The sequence below is a fragment of the Heloderma suspectum genome, chromosome 5 (genome assembly GCF_057233095.1).
Source record: "Heloderma suspectum isolate Gila_16-S chromosome 5, 16-S_ref, whole genome shotgun sequence".
Lineage (NCBI taxonomy): Eukaryota > Metazoa > Chordata > Lepidosauria > Squamata > Helodermatidae > Heloderma > Heloderma suspectum.
This window is the reverse complement of record NC_139462.1, coordinates 138,756,946-138,777,781: the sequence shown is the minus strand read 5'-3', so window position 1 is coordinate 138,777,781 and position 20,836 is coordinate 138,756,946. Positions and strand designations below refer to the sequence as shown.

The 20,836-nt window shown below is 42.2% G+C and overlaps 1 protein-coding gene across 2 annotated transcripts in view; it reads left to right on the top strand.

Moving 5' to 3' along the window:
- The first annotated feature begins 278 nt into the window (after positions 1-278).
- The window catches only part of PLEKHG4B (pleckstrin homology and RhoGEF domain containing G4B), a 177,485-nt gene continuing 156,927 nt past the window's right edge, over positions 279-20,836 (top strand). The window contains exon 1 of one of the 2 annotated variants that reach the window (XM_084857575.1): positions 279-440. The gene's annotated coding sequence lies outside the window, so the exon portion shown is untranslated. The remainder of the gene's footprint in view (positions 441-20,836) is intronic. The other variant, XM_084857574.1, reaches the window with a different exon arrangement.

Here is a 20,836-nt window from a genome sequence, read left to right as displayed (position 1 = left end):
TATGGGACCTAAGAACCTTTAGAGTTCTGGATGGTTCTGACTGAAACACGGAGCGGATTCACCGCCCCACAGACCTCGGAGCCACCAGCCTCCACTGCTGCTCGGTCACCTTTCCTCGCCAGCGGGCTGCTTTTCCTTCCGAATAAAAGCGGCCATGCCCAGCGCCCGCCCCGTCGCGGTGCGCTCGCCGTCCTGCGCGCACAGACCCCCCTCGCTGCCTGGGCTCGGCGGCGGTGAGAGCGGCACCTCGCACCGCTCCGGCTGGGCTTGAGCTGTGCGGGGCGGGGCGGGGCGCGGGGCGGGGCGACCGCTCGAAGCGGTTGGCTTTCCGGAGAAAGAGAGACCCGACCCGCCGTCTGCGGGATGCTTGCCGGAGCCGCCCGCCCGGACGCGCGACTAGAGCCGCCAAGGAGGGGCAGCGATGAAACCTTCGACTCCAGGTATTCCCCGGCCCTGCCACGATGGTGGAGCCGCGTGATCTCGCGCGCCCGTCTCCTCCCCCCTGCTGCCGCCACCCCGTCTCCGCTGGGCGCCTACTTTGTGTGGGGGCGCAAGGCGATTCGCCAGCCGGCCGCGCTTTTCTGTGCCCCTCGGCAGCAGCTTTTTTAAGGCCCTTGCAGGGACGGACAGGGGAGACCCCTGAGGACAGGTTGAGGAGGGGGCAGCTGAAAAGCCCTGAGCCTTGCTGAGGGTGGGAAGTGGCTTCACAATCCCTACACTTCCCCCCTCCCCCCTTTATTCCCCGCTTCTCAGGTGCGCGACTGTTGTCTCCTGCTCCTTGCCATATATCCACATGCTGATGGATCTGCCCTCAAATATTTTTCTTAGGTTTTTGATTTTTTTTTTTAACATTCAGGAGAGGACAAAAACTATAGGAGAGGAAGAAATGCTATTCCCCCTGCCCACCTAGGACAGCCTTCTCCAATCTGGTGCCCTCCAGATGTGGAGTACAACTCCCAGCCTGCATGGCCAACACAGCTGTAGGGAACCTGGTTGGAGAGGACTGATTTAGGAGAACCCTCTCCTTAAATAGATGTTTTCCTCTTTGCTGTCCTTGGGTGTATTTCTCCACACTTTTCTCCTTTCATTATTTTATTATTATTTATTACATTTCTATACCGCCCCATAGCCGAAGCGCTCAGGGTGGTTTACACAGCTTAAAAACATTAAAAATACAGTATGCAAAATGTAAAAACATTAAGCACACAAACAGACAGAATACACAGAGACAACATATCGTGTTTATGGTGTTCCTGGCAGAAAATCCACCTGTTGCCTGTGAACTGAGGTTGTCTGAATACTAAATGATGTTGAGTTGAAGTTGTCTGAATACCAAATACTACCACTGGCTGGCACATAAGGGTGGGTGTGACCATCTCTCTCTTGGACGGCTAGCTTCTGGAACAAAGGGATGCTCCCTTTTGCATCTGGGAAGGCTGCAGAGTTTGGGAGCAGTTAAAAGCCATCCTTTCAAAATAAGGGATATCTTTGCTCTGGATCTTTGCCATTCTTTTATCTTACTTTCTCCTAAAAGGAGAAGCCTTCCACAACCTGGTGCCCTCCAGATGTTTTGGACCAACTTCCATCAGTTCCAGCCAGCAGGGCCATTGTTCGGGAATGCTGGGAATTGTTGTCCAATCCAGAAGGCACCAGGTGGGAGAAGGCTGGGGTAGATTCTTGGCATCCCCAGACACCAAGCTCTTTTTGGCTGCTTTGCTTGTCTGTTTACATGCTCCTTGCTTTCCACATGCTAATGGGAGCGCTCACTGGAATAATGTTGATGTGCTAGTTTCTCTGTAGCAAATTGTGCCTGTAAGGCTACATCAAAGAACACCCCTAGGGCACAAGAGGGGGGGCAGGTTGGAGAACAATTGCTGCATTCTTTTCCCCACTTGATTGAGCTTCATACTTCTTTGTGTTTCAGTGGGGCAGTAGAAAAAGCTGTCTTAGGGGCAGGCTTGGAGGCATGACCAGTTACAAATTCAATGACCAGAGTGTTCCTTGAAGCTATGGAAGGGCCTTTAAAACAATTTTCTAGATCCTGACACCATGATGACATCACAGTGATATCCATAGCAGCCACAAGTGTCAGGTTAGATGTCACGTATTACAAAGATCTGGATGAAAGAGTAAGCTTACGTTTTGAACCACGTAAGTTTATTTGGATACATAGAGCTGCATTTTAACCTGGAATATGAGTTGTTTATAGCTGCATCCCACTGTTCATTTCTAGCTTAATTTAGGAGATCTGAGATGGGGGAAAACCCCTTTTCCACCATATTTTGTGTAACTAACTAGTACAGAAGTGCTTTTATTTAAAATACAATGACAGTGACAGTTGCTAAAATTGTTATAGGTGTGTAATAGAAATATACCAAGAGATGATAAAAATATGATAAATATATAAGAAGTAGAGTAGCAAGGGAGGGTTTAATCATATATATATATATATATATATATATATTCCAGAATTTGTCTTTGTTCATTCTGTATTAGAATGAAAAATATGAGAACTTGTCATGTATATACTGATGTATTTCCTTTAATATCATCAAATGTGTATTATAGTGATACTTGTTTTAATTATGCAGTGTTATATATGTTTCTGAATTGATATGGCTGTTGGAAGCTAACATTTTCTATTGTATTATTCTGGATTTAAAAAAAATATTACTAATGCAAAATTTCTTGGGCAAGGTGCTTGAATGGGTGGTTGCAGGACAGCTCCAGGCACTCTTGAATGAATTGGATTATCTAGATCCATTTCAATCACCGTCAGGCCTGGTTTTAGAATGGAAACTGCCTTGGTCGCCCTGTGGGATGACCTCTGCCGGGAGAGGGACAGGGGGAATGCGACCCTGTTGATTCTCCTGGACCTCTCAGCGGCTTTTGATACCATCGACCATGGTAACCTTCTGGATAGGTTGTCTGGGTTGGGAGTTGGAGGCACTGCACTGCAGTGGTTCTGCTCCTGCTTGGATGGCCGACTCCAGAAGGTGGTGCTGGGGGATTATTGCTCTGTGCCATGGTAATTATGCCATGGGGTTCCACAGGGCTCTATTTTATCCCCCGTGCTGTTTAACATCTACATGAAACCGCTGAGGGAGGTTATCCGGAGGTATAGGCCGAGGTGCCATCAATATGCGGATGACACCCAGCTCTATCTCTCTTTCTCATCAAACCCAGGTGAGGCAGTGGCTGTTCTGAATCAGGGCCTGGGCACAGTAATGGACTGGATCAGAGCCAATAAACTGAAACTCAATCCAGACAAGACAGAGGTACTGTTAGTGGGAGGTTCATCTGCCCAGCTAGGTGATACTCAACCTTTTCTGGAGGGGGTTGCACTCCCCCAAAGGATCATGTTCATAGTTTGGGGGTGCTCTTGGATCCAGAACTGTCACTTGAGGCACAGGTGAACTCAGTGGCACGGAGCACTTTTTATCAGCTTAGGCTGGTATACCAACTACGCCCTTATCTGGACAGAGATAGCCTAGCTACAGTTATCCATGCTCTGATAACTTCTCATCTGGATTGCTGCAATGCGTTATACGTGGGGCTGCCTTTGAAAATGGTCCGGAAACTTCAGCTGGTCCAAAATAGGGCAGTAAGATTGTGAACAGGGACTGGCCAACAAGCTCATATTACGCCAGTACTTTTCCAGCTGCACTGGCTGCCAGTCCATTTCCGGGCCCGATTCAAAGTGCTGGTATTAACATTCAGAGCCCTTAATGGCTTGGGGCCAGGTTACCTGAAGGATCGCCCCCTCCCATATGTGCCTGCCCGGACCTTAAGATCATCTTCGGAGGCTGTTCTCCATGAGCCCCTGCCAAAGGAAGTGAGGCAGGTGGCTACTAGGAGGAGGGCTTTTTCTGCTGTGGCCCCCTGGCTGTGGAATGAGCTCCCTAGTGAGGTTCGCCTTTTTATTTTCCCAGGCATTTTAGCATTTTAGCTCTTTAGACTTTTAGCTTTGCTGTTTTAAATCCGTATTTTAAATCCCTGCACTGCTGCTAGGTTTTATTCTGGTTGTATTGTTTACTGTGGTTTTAATGTTTTATATATTTTGTATTGTTTTATTGTGTGCTCTTTGGTTTTAATTTTTGTGAACTGCCCAGAGAGCTTCGGCTGTTGGGTGGTATAGAAATAAATAAATAAATAAATTTGAATGTACTGTTAAGAGCATAGTTGAAACAAATAACCAAGCAACATACTTATCTAGCTGGAATGAAGCATTTGTTTTTGATTGTGACTTGGAGTGGGGTGGAATTACTCCTCACTGAGAAGCAGACCTCTGTCTAGCAGACATACTATCCAGTCCTGGCTTTAAGCTGCTCTTGCTCCTCAAGGAAAGGGGACTCTGACCTAGCACCATGCGCAAGGATAGTCTTCCCAAAGATGCACTCAGAAGGCTTCCATACAGTTTTGAAAAGCTTTGCTAGTTAAATATTAAAGTGTAAGGGAGAACATGTGGTTGGCACCAAATAGTACTTTCTGTATGTGTTGGTACTGGTTGTTCAAAGTAACTTACTGTTGAAAGTAAGATGTTTACACAAAGAATTGCCAGGCATGGCACTGACCTGTGAAAAATCTGAGACTGTTGAACAAATACAGCTAGATAGCAAGTTCAGTTTCCTTTCGTGTTTGAGATAAAATGTGGGAAATATTTATACTTAACTCACATTAAATTGTATTTTTTTCCCTTATGGATCGAATGGAGCAAGCTATCTATTGTTGTCTTCTTACACTGTCATGTTATGTGGGTGTACTGGAGATTGTGAAGTACATCTGTCACTCTCAATTCCAGAAACATTGTCTCCTCCTTTCTAGAAAGGAATTGTTCCTCTTACAAAATCTTAAAGTCTTAAATCACTTCATTTAACTTTGAATCATTTTATGGTAAATCTTAAATCACTTGAAACAATTGCCTGTTGTCTTTAAGTCTGTCTTAAATTTCTATATAAAAAACATTCCATTATGGCAAGGGTTAAGTATTGGTGAGATCTAAGAGTGAGGGGTAAGTGGTTTCCTGAACATTGTTCATATTACTTTTTTCAAGCAACTGTTGATTAACAGAGTTAGCCATTAAAGTTAATCACTTAGAGTTTGAGCTCATTTGCATAAGTTTTAGATACTTTGGAAAAGTACATAATGACTTTATGTAATAAGGTAGACTATAATTAAATTGTTATGTATTACGAAAATGTATGGACATTGATACGTAATGGCTTGTTCTACAACCACCTGTATTGCATCTTTTCTTTGCTTGTGGCAAATTGTGTCTGGACTGTGTTAATTTCATATTTAATTATTACTTATCCTGTCCTTCCCTTCAAAGGGTTTGGGGCAGCATACACAAGGTTATTTCATTTTATCGTCACAACAACCCTGTGGGATTGGTTAGACTGAGAGACGGTGACTGACCTAAGGTCACCCAGAGAAGTTCATGGTTGAATGGGGATGGGAATTCACGTTTCCCTGGTCCATTAGTGTTTGCTCTCAGGCATTGTTAGAGGCTGGGGCTGGTCAGTGAATGGTGCCACCTCACTGGAGGCAGTATGGCCGGATAGGCTTTTTTTTGTTCCAGCTGTATAGTTTTATTCTCCCAAATGATCCTGGGAAATATTGTTGGGCGTCCTTAGAATTTCCTGACAGTAATCTTTATTACTCACATAACTACAGTTCCCAACATTTTCAGGAGTGGGAATGATGGTTAGACCATTTCATTTTGTAGCATACATATGCCCTAAGACTCTATGATTAACACTTCCAATAAATCTCCCTGTCTCTGTAGATTAGAAACCTGCTTGGTATACGGCTCTGTCAGAGGATCCTGAAATGAGGGTGTAGAGTGCTTCTAGATGAGGATTTTATCGTGCCATTGCCCTGCCTCAATCGCGGGGTTATGCAGGGGGTCCAGATGGCGTCTTCCACTTGTAGCCCCCCCCCCTGTTTTCCCACCACTTCTTCCAGTTTTTTTCTTACCACAAAAATTCTGTTAAGGACTGAATTGCTGCACAGTGCCTTCTGACAAGCAGTGCCATCTCCAGGTTTTGAGGGCCCTTGGGCAAGGCACCCTCAATGGACCCCCTCCCTCAGTGGGTCTATCTTCCTCATCACCATTGTTCCAACTGTTATTGCTTCTCTTCCACTTTCTCATAATTACTACTACTTCCTTCCTTGACAGGCACGGAGCCAGTGAGCAAGTAGGCAGTGGCATCTACTGCCCCGCCTCCTCACTACTACCGTTGCCTGGGCCAGAATGAAAGGCAGGTGAGCAAGCAGATTGCAGTGGTGAAGAGAAGGAGTATGTCCTGGGGCCTCTGGCCCCTGCTTGCATGTGGGCCCTTGACGGGTAGCACTTGACATCTTTCATCTGGAAGCACCTGTAGTCCTCAGTATGTGTAACTATGTAATGTGATACCTACTGACAAAAGGTGTAATTCTCTTGATGGGTTCTTTTAGTAAATGTGGCTTACTTAGGCTGGTTTAAATCTTCCAGAATTTTTCATGTTGGAGCAGAGGGGAGAAGAGTTTTGATTAAAGCCATTCAAAGATCTTGAAAAACATTTTGTATCTTACATTGGCAGCCACAAGCTCAAACAGATAAGTTTATGTAACATCTCCTGAGACATTAGTGACTTCACAGTGGTATCTGTAGTAGCCACAAGGGCCAATGAGGTTGTCATGCCTTTCAAAGAAGCTTGTGAGAGAGTATATTTTCAAGCCATGTGGCCTTATTTGGATATATTCAAAGATGCACTTCAATCTGGGAAGTTTGTATAGTATACGTTTATTCCCGCTGTTCATCTTTAGCTTGGTTTTAGGAAATCTTCCTAAACTTTCTACATAAGGTCAAATAAATACACCCACGGACCCAGTATCTGAGTGCAGATTGCCCACTAATAGCATTCTTTCCACTTCAGTGATTGTTCTATTTCTTTTCCATCACCATGCTTTTTTACATCTACCTATGTAGCAACAGTAAAGTTATCCAGGTTGTATAATGTGAAATGAATAGAATCCTGCTTCTTTGCAGCCCTTTTTTCATCTCAGCATTAGCTTCACAGCCTGTGCTTTGAAGCCGAGTTTGCCGCATCCAAACCAAATGCTGTTATGACTCTGAAAATCCATGTTTATGCACTATGGCACAGCATTTTTCATGTTTCTCCATGTGTATTGTGTGTGCTTTAAATGCGCAGACAAAAATTTCACAGCAAATGCAAGTCTATCCAAAGTATTCCAGTGAGGGCTGCCTGGTTTTTCAATAGCTTGTACAATTCATGATGTTCAGTACATTTAGTATCCCACATATGAAGCTAAGTTGCTTTGAACTTTTGAGTATCTAATATTTACACTTGCTAGAATATGTATCTACATGTTAGTCTGATGACTTGTGTGGGCAGAATTTTTGAGGATCAGGTCCTCAACTTATCTGTATGAAACCAGGGACAAACCTGGTAAGAAATAATAATTTATTATTAATTCTCATAATAAACAGATGACTCCTTCAGTGACCAGTGGAATTTTCTGGATTCATTCAAGAATAGAGTCCACCTTTTTGCACTTTTCCTCTTAGGTGAAGTGGGAAATGATGTTGTTATTGGATCTCTCCCAACACTATGTCTGTATCTTTAGAGATTCCTTCAAACTTGTATAGTTTCTTATCCACTTCAGTGTTTGGGGAGCATTTTAGACTTGATTTAAGCAGTGTTTCCTTTTGTATCCTTTAGAACTTGTGAAATGGCCTTGGTTCCCATGGGTCTACAGATTACGCTGGCATTTTGGGGCAGTTCATGAACATGCCCCTTAGGTACAGATGCTCTTATCTATATAAAACCCAGCTGCTGAATAAAACTTTAATTTTGGCTTCAGAAAACTTTCCAGTGTGTTGATAATTTCACCTACATTTCACAGTTTGGCTTGGTAGGATTATTCCTACAACACTATCTCTCTATGGCAGCAGTGAACAACTATGAATTTCTTAAAGTTTTTTTTTTTAAAACGAGCATACTTAGGTATTTACACACTGATGAATTTAGATTCCGGTGTGAACAGATAAGGCTGAACGAAATGGTGCAATAGCACTAAAGGGGTCTTCTTTGGTTAAGCAGCTGTGGATATGTTTGCCCAGGTGTCAAGGGATTCTTTAGAAGTTGGGTTTACTCAGGGGAGCATGAGAGGGTATGTGTATGTGTGAAGTCAAGGATAAAAAGAGCTCTCATACTTAATGGAGATGATCAACCGAACATTAGTGTGTTCTTTCCTCCCAACCTTAATGGGACATCAGCTTCAAAAATGTGGGCACTGAAAAAATGTTAGTGTGTAGAATTTATTAATTCTAAAACTTTTAGCTGTAGATGAATAGTATTTCAGTTAAATGCTGCAAAGCATTGCCACTGTGAAATGCACAATGCTTTTTGTGAAAAGTGATATCATAAGTAGTCTTTATAATTACAGAACTTGGTTCTGATTTTCTTTCACACTATATGCATTCCTATTATCTTCTTAAAGAACATTTCTATTAAAAGGATATATAAATTAGGCAAAGCTATTTCTGAACATAAGAACCAGGGGTGGAATTCTAACTTGAGAAGGAGGTAGGCTCTGGCCAGGCCAGCCCCCAAAGATGATATGTGACCACTGTATACCATTAGTCTACAATAATCTGGACTTAATGTCCTACAGGCACAAAACAAGAAGTAGAAATAAGTGCAGAGCCAGTAACTAAAGCATATGCTCTCATCCAGAGACTACATCGACTCACAAAACATATGCCACAAATATGCATACTATATTGTCAAGGAATGAATTTAACATTTGTAAAATGGGTACATTTTACTAGCTTGTCTTAGAAGAAAGGCTAGAAAAAAAATGAGTGATTTTACATATGGGGTACAACGGTGAGGCTGAGATTAGATCCAGGGACAATCATTGACAGAGAACTGAGTCAAAACATATATAGAACAGCAGATCAGTCAAGAAAAGTAAAGCAAGAAGTCACAACCTGTAAGTCAACTTCACACACATGCATTCCATCAAGGAATTACATCCAGAGGAAGGATTGTTAGGGCCTAGTGAATGTGCCCAAACTTTTCCTTTCCTTTCCTGAACATTTTAACTGAGCCTTGCCTACGAATTTTTACTCACACCCACAGAAAAACTAGCACTCAACTGCAACATTCCTGTAACAATACTGTAGCCAGAAGTCATTTAAAAGGCAAGAAGTGATTTATTAAGAGGATAATGAGGAAGACCCATACAAACTTGGGAAGCAAAAATTAATCCTTATTAAACAGTCTGATGTGATCCTTAATCTTCCCTGATATTGTCAGTTTGGTAGAGTGGCTCTCCCTACTCCCAAATTGGGCCTCTTAACCTTAGTGGTTTTGCAAAAAGTAGCAAACCACCTTGGATCAAAGTTCAAACTTACTTCAAGCCAGACTTTGAAAATGCTTCAGTTAGAGTGACAGATTTCCCTGAGCCAAAAGAACAGCAGACTTCACTGAGCCAAAGCCTTCTTCCATCCAAGTCCTTTAGGGAGCAATCCTATGGCTGCTAGACAGCGTCTAGACGGCCATAGTATATGTTGTCTTCCAGGAACTGTCCTTGGAGCCTGCACTCCGAGGTCAGTTCCCGGAGCACGGAACAGCCCCATCCTCCGTGCTTGCAAGAGGAGTGCGGAGTGGCCGGAAAGCGGTGTGGCTGGGGGCGTTCCAGGGAGGGGGGAGCGTAGCTGCCTGTACAATACATCCTATGTGTACAGCAGCCTCCTTCCCCACTCCGTGCTCCCGTGGCTAGACAGTCTAGCTGAAAAAGCAGGGCAGGAGAAGCGTGGAGGGAATTATCCCCTCCGTGCTTCTCCTGCTGTGCTTTGGATAGGCGGTCACCCCTGAGTTTGGAGGCGGCCACCTATCTAGATAGGATTGCTTCCTTAATCTCTGTTTCTTTCTCCAGTCCTCCTACCCAAATGGGAAGACTGCAGGGAAAGGGGAAGAGTCCTAGCAGGACAATCTGATTGGAAATGGAGTCCTGACTCCCCAGATCACAAGAGGAGCCTTCATGGGGGTGGTCTTCAGCAGGGCTAGTGCAATCACCCCACTTCCCCCTCTCATCTCCCTCAGCACAGCCTGCTTGAACGTTGGTGGCTATCACATCTTTTGGTAGCGAATTCCAGCAGCCCTCCAATGAAGCAGGGTGAGGTGCTTGCATCAGGCGGTAGAGTGGGAGGAGCACTGAATTGCACTGCTCCCCCCACCCCCACCAGGAGGGCCTGCTGCCACTGCCCCACCACCTCCAGCAGGTGCTCTGGAGATTCCTGCCAGCTGTTCTGCTGTGGCATTTGCTACAGCAAGAAGATGGCTGTCTGGGCTCTTTGGAGCAGCTGCCTCCCCTCTGTTTCCCTCATCGCCCCCCCCCCCACACTTTTGCTGCCGCATTGGCTCTACTGAGAGCCATGTGTCCAGAAGAAGTGGCTGTGGGGTTCTTATGAGACCCGAGCAAGCTCTCACAAGAGCCCTGGGCCCACTTCTTCCAGCCACACGGCTCTCCGTAGAGCTAATGCTCTGTACAGCTAATGCGGAGGTAGCAGCAAAGGGAAGGGGGGTGAAACAGGGGAAGGGAAGGGGCAGGTGATGTGATGGGCGATGCCGAAGTGGGAAGGGATGCAAACTGGCAGCGGCATGTGTTCTCTCCCACTCAGGCAGCGAGAGAACGTGTGCTGGGGCTGGCGAGTTCCATACTTTAATTATGTGTTCTGTGTAAAGAAGTACTTCTTTTTATCTGTCCTGAATTTCCCACCATTTAGCTTCATTGGTTGACCCCGGGTTCTAGGATTATGAGAGTTTTCCATATCCATTTTCTCCACATCATGCATAATTCTATACACTTCTATTATGCCCCCCCTTACCATTTTTTCTAAGCTAAAAAGCCCAAAACAGGAGGCTTTCCTTAAACGGGAAAGCCCTGTAATCTTTCCTTATAGGGGAGCTATTCCAGTCCCTTGATCGTTTGAGTTGCTCTTTTCTGCACCGTTTTCAGCTCTGCCATATCCTTTTTGAGGTGTGGTGACCAGAACTGCACACAGTATTCTAAGTGTATTTGCGCCATAGGTTTGTATAATGGCAGTATGATACTGGCAGTTTTATTTTCAATTCCTTTCCTAATGATTGCCAATGTGGAATGTGCCATTTTCACAGCAGCTGCAGACTGGGTTGAAATCACTGACCTGTCCACCACAACCCTAAGATCCCTTCCTGGTCATCCACTGCCAGTTCAGTCCTCATCAACATATATGTGAAGTTTGGATTTTTTTGCCACAATGTGCATCACTTTACACTTGCTTATGTTGAATGGCATTTGCCATTTTAATGCCCATTTCTGCAGTTTGGAGAAATTATTTTGGAGTTCTTCACAATCACTTACTGTTTTAACTACCCTAAATAATTAGGTGTAATCAGAAAACTTGGTCACCTCAGTACTCAGCCCTAACTCCTGGTCATTTATGAACAAGTTAAAAAGCTCTGGTCCCAATACAAATCCTTGGGGAACCCCACTGTTTACATTCCTCCATTGCGAGAACTGACAATTTATTCGTACTTTCTGCTTTCTGTTATTTAACTTGTTACGGATCCATACGAGGACCTCTCCTCTTAGCCCACAACTGCTAAGTTTGCTCAGGAGTCTTTGGTGAGGAACTTTGTTAAAAGACTTTTGGAAGTCCAAGCAAACAATGTCTGCTGGATCACTCTATCCTCATGCTTGTTGACACTCTCAAAGACCTCTGAAGGGTTAGTGAGACAGGACTTATCTTTGCAGAAGCCATGTTGATTCTTTATTATCAGGGCTTGTCCTTTATCTTTAATAGCACTTTCCACCAATTTACCGGAATAGACATAAAGCTAACTGGACTGCAATTTCCAGGATTCTTTTTTAAAATTGCGGTTATACTGGCCACTTTCCAGTACGCTGATACAGAGGTTGAACCTCAGGACATGTTATTTAAATTGTTGGAATATCAGCAGTTTATTCCTATTCTTCACAATGGAATTCTTTAAGAACTCTCAGATAGATATAAAAGCCTTCAGAGTGAACCATATGAGTGCCCTGAACATACCATAGCCTTGATTTGCATGATTTTTTCCTCTCAAAAAAGGTGGGAAGTGTGTGGTGGTTGTAGTTTATACTGGAGGCTACCTGTATGGTGAGTGGCTTTATACCACTCCCCCACCATGCAAATTCAACACTGCCCCTGGCTGAATGAATGAATCAAGGCAATGTTTCTAAGAATCTTTCTAATAATGTAACATGCGTTTTTTACCTTAGAGAAATATACATTTTATTAGTAATTCCTAATGGATATTCCTACTATATTGAAACTATTAAGATGTTAGATTCTGGAAAGAAGGAATTCATTGAGTGCTGGTATTTACCTGTGAGAGCTGATGTAGCATAGCAATTCAAATCTTACTTCTGTCACGAACTCACTAGGTGGCTTTAGGTAAGCTACTCTCTCAGCCTTCATTCCCCAACCCCTCATAAGAGTTTAATAAACACTGATCTACTTTGAGGGATTGTTGTAAAGATCGCAAGATAATATAATGTGAAGTGCTATGAACACTTGAAAACACTATATAAATGTGAAGTAATATTGTTATGATCCTGCATTTACACTTAAATATAAAATAAAATGCAGACATTTATACCCTTTTGACAGGGTCAAAAGGAGGCTTGTGTAATGAAATTGGTATAAAACAGTGTAGAATACCATATCAAAAGGAAATCACAAATAAAAATAAGTGCAGGATCTAAAGAGCAAGCTGAAAGGAGGCATGGAGTCTGTAGCCCTCCAGACATGATTCAAGATACCAGGTAAGATCTACAAAGTGAGGCCAGCTCCCATCAAGGGAAATGCAGCGCACCAGTGGCCTATGGTAGCCCTTCCTGTTTTTACTGACTCACGAGGACTGAAAATAAAATGATGGGGGGAGGAAGAATCAGATTGATAAGCACCTGGTAGGGCACAATACAAGATGGGTGGCCTGTGCTTATCTTGCTTAGGGTGGCTATGTGCCCTCTTTTTCAAAGGACAGTCCTCTATTTGAAGGGCTGCCCTGTTGAACTCCAATTTAAAGATAAAGAACGGTAAGAACCATTGTCCATCAACAGTTAGTAGCCAGACAGCAGGCTGAACAGGCCACCTGGACAGTTTTCTCTCTATGGTGAGATGTACTGTATTTCTATTTAAGTTATAATAATTATTTCTAAACGTTCATTTATACATATAAATTAGTATATGGAAATGTTATGCAAATCGTTGTCCTTCTTTGTGGTGATGAATTTCCTCTTTTTTGGTTATTCATAATTGGTTATCCTCAGCTTGCACAGGCCTGTATAAAACCTTCCATCTCCTTTTATGTCCCATCACAATGACTATGGTCAGTCAAGAACGAGCTCTTGATAGTTGTCTCACAAATCATTATAATGTTCTGTTTGATCTTGTTTCAAGGCTATTGATCCCCTCCACCCCATCCCAAATGTTGTCCTTGAGGCTACATTTTAAATATTATTTACCAGACACATCCATTTTAAAGATAGTCGGCAAATTCACCCTCTTAATAGCATTTTTTTTTTTTTTACTAATAGCTGTTTATCTGAGTGTGTGGTCCAATCAGCATCACTGATACAAAGTGCCAACAATTAGACTGACAGTTCATTATTATATTACTTTCCAGCTACAAAGCAGTTTAGGAAGGAGAAAAGCAAAGCAAGTGAATAGCTCCTGGCTGTTGTTTACTAGCAACACGTCACCTGCATTTCAAAAAAATTCTTTTAACCAAAAAACCAAACTAATATATCTGTGGACAGTTCTGAAAAATAATGTTTATGATTTGATTGGAAAATGCTACTTTGTGACCTTTCTGTGAGAAATTATAATCCAAGCTGTTAAGGAATAATGATTTTTTTATGTTTTGCATTTGTTTAATAAAAATTAATCCTGAATTAATTTTAGTATTAATTGGAGGTGTGATTTTAAATCAGAATTTGAGTATAACAGTCTGTTGCAAAAAGGAAGTTCATTGCTGATGGGATTATTGCAAATAATCTATGTACTCCTGTGAACCAGGCAATAGCTTGAAGTGATTTTTCAAGCAATACTATTATTTGGCTTAAAAAAACCCCCACTTTATTTTTATATCATTTATGGATTATTCTGACTATCTATATCTATTTCAGTCTGGCTTTCAAAATAGTTTTGGGACCAAAACTGCCTTGCTTGCTCTGCTGGGTGACCTTATGTGGGAAAGAGGTGGAGTGAGTGTGACCTTATTGGTTTTCCTGGATCTCTTGGTGGCTTTCACTACTACTGATGATGGCATCCTTCTGGACTGTCTGGGATGGGAAAAGGTGGCACCACACCCTGCTTACTCTGTTCCTATGTAATGGATTGGTTCCAGAAGGTAGTACAGGGAGGCTACTGCTTTGCCCCATGCTATTTATGCTATGTTTCGCAGGATTTCATCTTGACAGGTATGCTTTAACATCTACTTAAAATCACTGCGAAGAGGGTTTGGGAATTTGGAGTAAGGTGTCATTAGTATGCGTTTTGTTTGTCAAACCCAGGTGTGACTGAATAGTGATGCGCCGGATGGGGGCCAATAAACTGCAGTGCAGTCCAGATTCGACCAAGGTACTGTTGACCGAGAAACTGGAAATTGGCCTGTTCTAAATGGGGTTGCATTTCCCCTCAAGGATTAGGCCTGCAGCTTGGGGGTGCCATTAAATCTAGCTCTGTAGATGGACATCCAAACGTTTGGAGAACAAAATACCTTTAACCAACATTGATATATCAGCTGAAGTCCTTCCTGAGAAGTTGTCTGACCACAGTCATTCATGCCCATACAGGTTAGATTATTGTAAAGTGTGATACATGGAATTGCCTACAAAGTCTGTTTGGGAACTTCAACTGGTCCAGGATATAGCTGTGAGGCTGTTAACGGAAACTAGTAGAAGACAGAAACCACATTGATATGATAATTTCGGCTTATTAGTAGACAGGTCTATAGTGCAAGTTTATTGATTTTGCTTGCATTCTATAGTAGCTCATGTTTTACTTGTGAAAGGTGTGTTCTTTCATACCTTCAAAGTTACTGGGAATAAGATGCAAAATTTGACCAGTTTTCCAGACTCAGGGCTGTTTGGGCGGCAGACCTAGGTCTAACTATCTCTGACTCAGCATGGAAAAACATGCGGTCATCACCTCCATTAAAATCTGTTTCCTGGTCAGTGTGGGAAGTAACCTTAAAGTTGCTTCATAGATGGTATCTTTCCCTGGTGAAATTGAGTTTTATGAACCCTTCTTTATCCCCTAATTGCTGGAGACGATGCATGGAATGCACGTCCTTCTTTCACATGTGGTGGCTTTCCCCCCATGTACCAAATTTCTGGGATCGCATTTTAAATCAGATTTCTATTATTATTAAACAATTAGTTCCCCAAACCCCGGTACTCGCTCTCCTTTCCCAATTTATAGGTACAACATTATTACATAGGGAATGTATACTTTTTCTTTAACAGCAGCTTGACTTACAATAGCGGGGGGCAGGGGTGGAAATCTTCAGATTTTACTTTGGAGATTTGGTATAGTCATGTATGGAAGCCTGCCCTGATGGAAAACTTAACTCACAACTTACGTATGGCAAAGGCATACTAATTCTGAGGCATATGATATGACGTGGCTTCCTTTTGTCACCCATATATCTGAAATTTCTTAATAAAGATTTTTTTTTAAAGTTACTGGGGATTTCATGAGTGGTTCATCCAGCCCTCTTTTGGGCCTTATTTCAACTAGCTATGCAATAGTTCTAATTTTGTGTCTTATTTACACTGTTTGGCAGCTGCCAAGGTCTTTGGTGGAAGAAAAAAAGAGCAGTATCACTGTCAAAATCCAAAGTGGTGGTATCGGTTTCAGAATGCTTCAATAATGGTATATTGACTTCAGTACTTTTGAAATTGCCAAATGTATTAATGCATTGTAGCTACAGATTACTGCATTCTGTTAAGTGCAGAGTTCTTAATTGTCAGAAAAAGAGTTTTGGTTCAATGGCAATAATGGACTTGAAAATGTATATATTCTTGAAATCAGGACATTATAGTTATTCTATGTTAATGAGGAATAACAAATGACTTGGCAAATGTTATTATAATGTTTTTATAACATAATATATTGTAATGAAAAGTTATTGTGTTGTGTTGTATCATTATTGTAAATCCCTGATATAGGTTCTTTTATTTCGGGGTCAGCTGAACTGACAGTTGGTGAAAGGCAATATATTCAGACTATTCTCTTGAAGTGGATTTGCCACATACTAAACCATCTCTATCTGTAAACAAAACATTGTGCTTCTTCTGTCAGATGATCATCAAAGAGAGACAGCATGTCCAAAGTATGAGAAGAAAAGGCTGGTATAAAATCTGTGTTATGGCTCTTGAATGGAAGGAAGGAACAGATACTAAAATCATATGCTGGAAAGTTTTCACTGACTGCTTGTGTAGTTGTATGGACTGGGTATAGCACCTGCCTACTGCTGCTTGATTTGCTGGATCTTGTGTTATCACTCCAGCTTAAACCCACCATTCTGTTAGTCCTACAATTCCATTGTGCTTATGAAGAAGTTTTAACCACACCATAGTAGTGTGGAAGCCATCCATCAGTAACCTGACAGTGGTTTAAGTTTCAGGCTCCTTCCACATGATCTGATTTAGCCTGGAATAAATGGCATGGTTGCTGTGTATGTGTTTCGTACATGTTTCAGCTGAAGGTCATTTTTTAGATGAATGATGTAGTCCCAAGTAATATTTACAGATGTCAGGGAGCATGAGGTTTATTAGGTAAGTATTCATGGCACAATTTACCTGTATCTATTGCTGTTGTATTCTTGTTAAATGCTGTCCATAAATAAAATGCAGAGGAAGGATGGTTCTATTTAATCATCTTCAAAGCCCCCTCTTCTTCATTCATATTGCTCTGTCTGTTTTAATTGATAATGTCTGAAGCGTATATGGTAATAGCAAGACCCCATGTATAATCCTCACCTAGTCTTCTTTGTGGTCCATCCATACCAACTTCTCATATGATTTTATTATTGCTGGTGGCTCTTGTCTCCCAATCTTGTAATGAGTGTAATCAACTGGTTTTGCAGTTATAAATACAGTCAGGGCCAGAAATATTGGAAGAAGGATAACTGTTTTGGCAGTTGGCCTCTGTACACCACCACAATGAAGTTGAAAGGAAACACACCCAGATGGGAGCAAAGTCAGGACTTTCAGCTGTAATTCAAGGGGTTTGACAAAAGTGGGGTACTAATCATTCAGGAAGGACAGCCAGTGGCACACCCCCCCCCCCACCGTTGGTGGCTCATAAGTAATGGAACAAATGGCTGACAAGCAGCTGCATGGCCAGGTGTGGCCTGTTTCCTGGGTACCCCATGACCAATCAAGCAGATAAAAGGCCTGGAGGTGGTTCTAAGTGTTACATGTGCATTTGGTAGCTGTTCACTGGAACTCCCAACATGAGGTCCGAAGAGGTGCCCTTGTGAGTGAAGAAGGCCATCATTAGGCTGAGGAAACAAAATAAACCCATCAGAGAGATAGCAAAAACAGTGGGAGTGGCCAACACAACAGTTTGGAACATCTTGAAAAAGAAGGTATTAACTGGCAAGCTCAGCAACAGCAAAAGGCCTGGAAGACCACGGAAGACAACTAAAGTGGATGACTGCAGAATTCTGCTCATGGTAAAGAGGAACCCTTTCACAACATCTAGCCAGGTCAAGAATGCTCTTGAGGAGGTAGGCATGTTGTTGTCAACATCTACAGTCATGAGACGGCTTTATGAATGTAAATACAGAGGCTTCGCAACAAGGTGCAAACCGCTGGTAAAGCTCAAGTACAGAAAGGCCAGATTAGCCTTGCCAGCAAACACCTAAAAAAGCCTGCCCAGTCCTGGAATAAGATTCTTTGGACTGATGAAACCAAGATTAATTTTCACCAGAATGATGGGAAGAGAAAAGTATGGAGAAGGAAAGGAACAGCTCATGATCCACAGCATACCACATCATCTGTCAAACATGGTGGAGGCAGTGTTATGGCATAGGCATGTATGGCTGCCAACGGAGCCAGGTCACTGGTGTTTTTTAATGGCCTGACTGCTGATAAAAGCAGCAGGATGAATTCTGAAGTGTATAGGGCTATACTTTCTGCTCAGATTCAGCCGAATGCTGCCAAACTGATAAGATGCCGCTTCATATTGCAGATGGATAATGACCCAAAAAATACAGCAAAAGCTACCCCAGAGTTTCTCCAGGCAAAGAAGTGGGATGTTCTTCAATGGCCAAGTCAGTCACCTGATCTCCACCCAATACAGCATGCTTTTCACTGACTGAAGACTGAAGGCAGAAAGACACACAAACAAGCAGCAGCTGAAGGCCTGGCAAAGCATCTCGAGGGAGGAAACTCAGCATTTGGTCATGTCCATGGGTTCCAGACATCAGGCAGTCATTGACTGCAGAGGATTTTCATCCAGGTATTAAAGGCAATCCTTAAGTTTGAAATGATTTATTCCATTACTTATGAGCCATCAACGATGGGTTTGTGTGTATGCCACTGGCTGTAATTCCTGAATGGTTAGTGCCCCACTTTTGTCGAACCCCTTGAATTACAGCTGGAAGTCCTGACTTCGCTCCCATCTGTGTGTGTTTCCTTTCAACTTCAATGTGGTGGTGTACAGAGGCCAACTGCCAAAACAGTTATCCTTATTCCAATATTTCTGGCCCTGACTGTATATCCCCACTGATAGAGGTGTTTATTTCAGACCATGAAGCTGGAGTTAGAAGAAATTCTTTATCCGAGGAATTCACAAGCTGATTTGTAGTTCCTTTGTTTAAGGGCTTTCCAGTGCCAGCTTAGGTGACTTGCTGACCATTGTTATGGTCTATGCTAATGTGTAGGATATCCAGGTTTCATGGATGGTGGTGCTGTAGAGTATTCTACAGAATTTACATCATGTGAGTGGACTATATTTCCATGGCCACATCTTCCATCCATTCTATAAAACTATCTTTTCCTCAAATTCATGCACTATTAGGTGCGTCACTTGATGTATGAGCCATTTTCAGACACGTGATTATTCAGTTACCCATGAGTATCATACAGACATTGGAGGTCTTCCAGAATTTTCACAAGAAGGTAACACCAGTTTCACCAACTATTTTTTTTCTCAGTAAGAACATAAGAAGAGGCCTGCTCGATCATACCAAAGACCTACCTATTCCACATTTTGTTCCCACAGTGGCCAACCAGATGCCTATTGGAAATCCACAAGCAGGACCTGAGGATTGAACCCTCTGGCTCATGATCCCCAGCAACTGGTATTGAGAGGCATACTGCCTTTGATACTGGAGGTAGTCTTCATGACTAGTAGCCACTGACAGCCTTCTCTCACCTCTCTGAAACATTCTCTCGACTTGCAGCTGCTACAGAAGATGCTGACATGAGGAATTGCCTAAGAAGAGCCTATAATGATATGGGTGGTAATTATTTTTCATGCAAATGCATCTCCACCTGCTAAATGGATCTTCAATCACTCGACTGCCATTTGCATATCTGGGTTGGTTTATATATGATGCTACTGCCCTCCACAGTTTTCTTAGCTCAGTCCTCCATAATCTTCACACATTTTTTTTAGGATTTATTACAAAGAAAACATTCCTAATTCAGAAGGTGAAGGAAAAGGTTTAATTCTGCTCCTGGTCCTAGGTGACTGGGTGTCTTATGCACAGTGTTGAATCAAATGGTGCCTTGTATCACTAGTTTGCTCTACTTGACTTGAAGATCAAAAAGGAGACTTGCCTGATTGTTTTGTTTTCCACTTTGCTTTGTTCATGAAGTATTGCCTGCAGCTGATATGGCACTGAAGTATGCAGTCATCAGCAGGTCCCAAAGGATATTTAATGCATACATCATCATACAATTTTAACCCAAACCTTTTCTTCTTAAACTTAAACATGCTATGCCTTCATGATCAGATGATCATAAACGTCTTGTTTACAGATAGAAATGGTTTAGCGTGTGGTAAAACCATCTCAAGTGAATAGATGGACAGAATTAACTTTCACCAGCTTTCAACTCAACTGACTTTTAAATAAAAGAGAGAACCTATGTCAGAGATTTACAATAATATTACAAAGCAATAACATTTCATTACAATATATTACATTATAAAAACATTACAATAACATTTGCCAATTCCTTCATTATCATTCCTTGTTAACACATGGGATAACTGGTTGTGCCCTGAAACCACCACAGCAAATTCATTTGGGCAACAGAAGAGCTGGGAAGTTGGTTTTCCTGTTTCCTACATTGCAAAGACTATAGAAGATCTGAACTCAGAGTAAAATTATTTTTAAATTTTGGTCTGAACTAAATAAATAGTATTTTCCCCCAGAACATTGCCATTGTAGGTACAAGATTTAAAGGCACACATCTTAATTCTTCTAATATCATAACCCATTTTAGCCTCCTAGCCACACTTGGCTGCAGAACAAGGAACAATTGTTTAGGGCTTTCTTTAGAAATATTCAGCCCCTTGCTGGAGTTGTCAAGTTTTCTTTTGGTAATGAATGGCCCTAAATTGCTTGCTGTAATTAAATCTGAATGTAGCCTAGTGGGAGAAACTAGCTGAAATGCTCATTTGTTGTGATAACAGTCTTTTCACATAGACTTTTTATGTTAGTAGAAAGAGGTACTTAAAACCATTTTATTAAAACATGTCTTTGATTTGTGA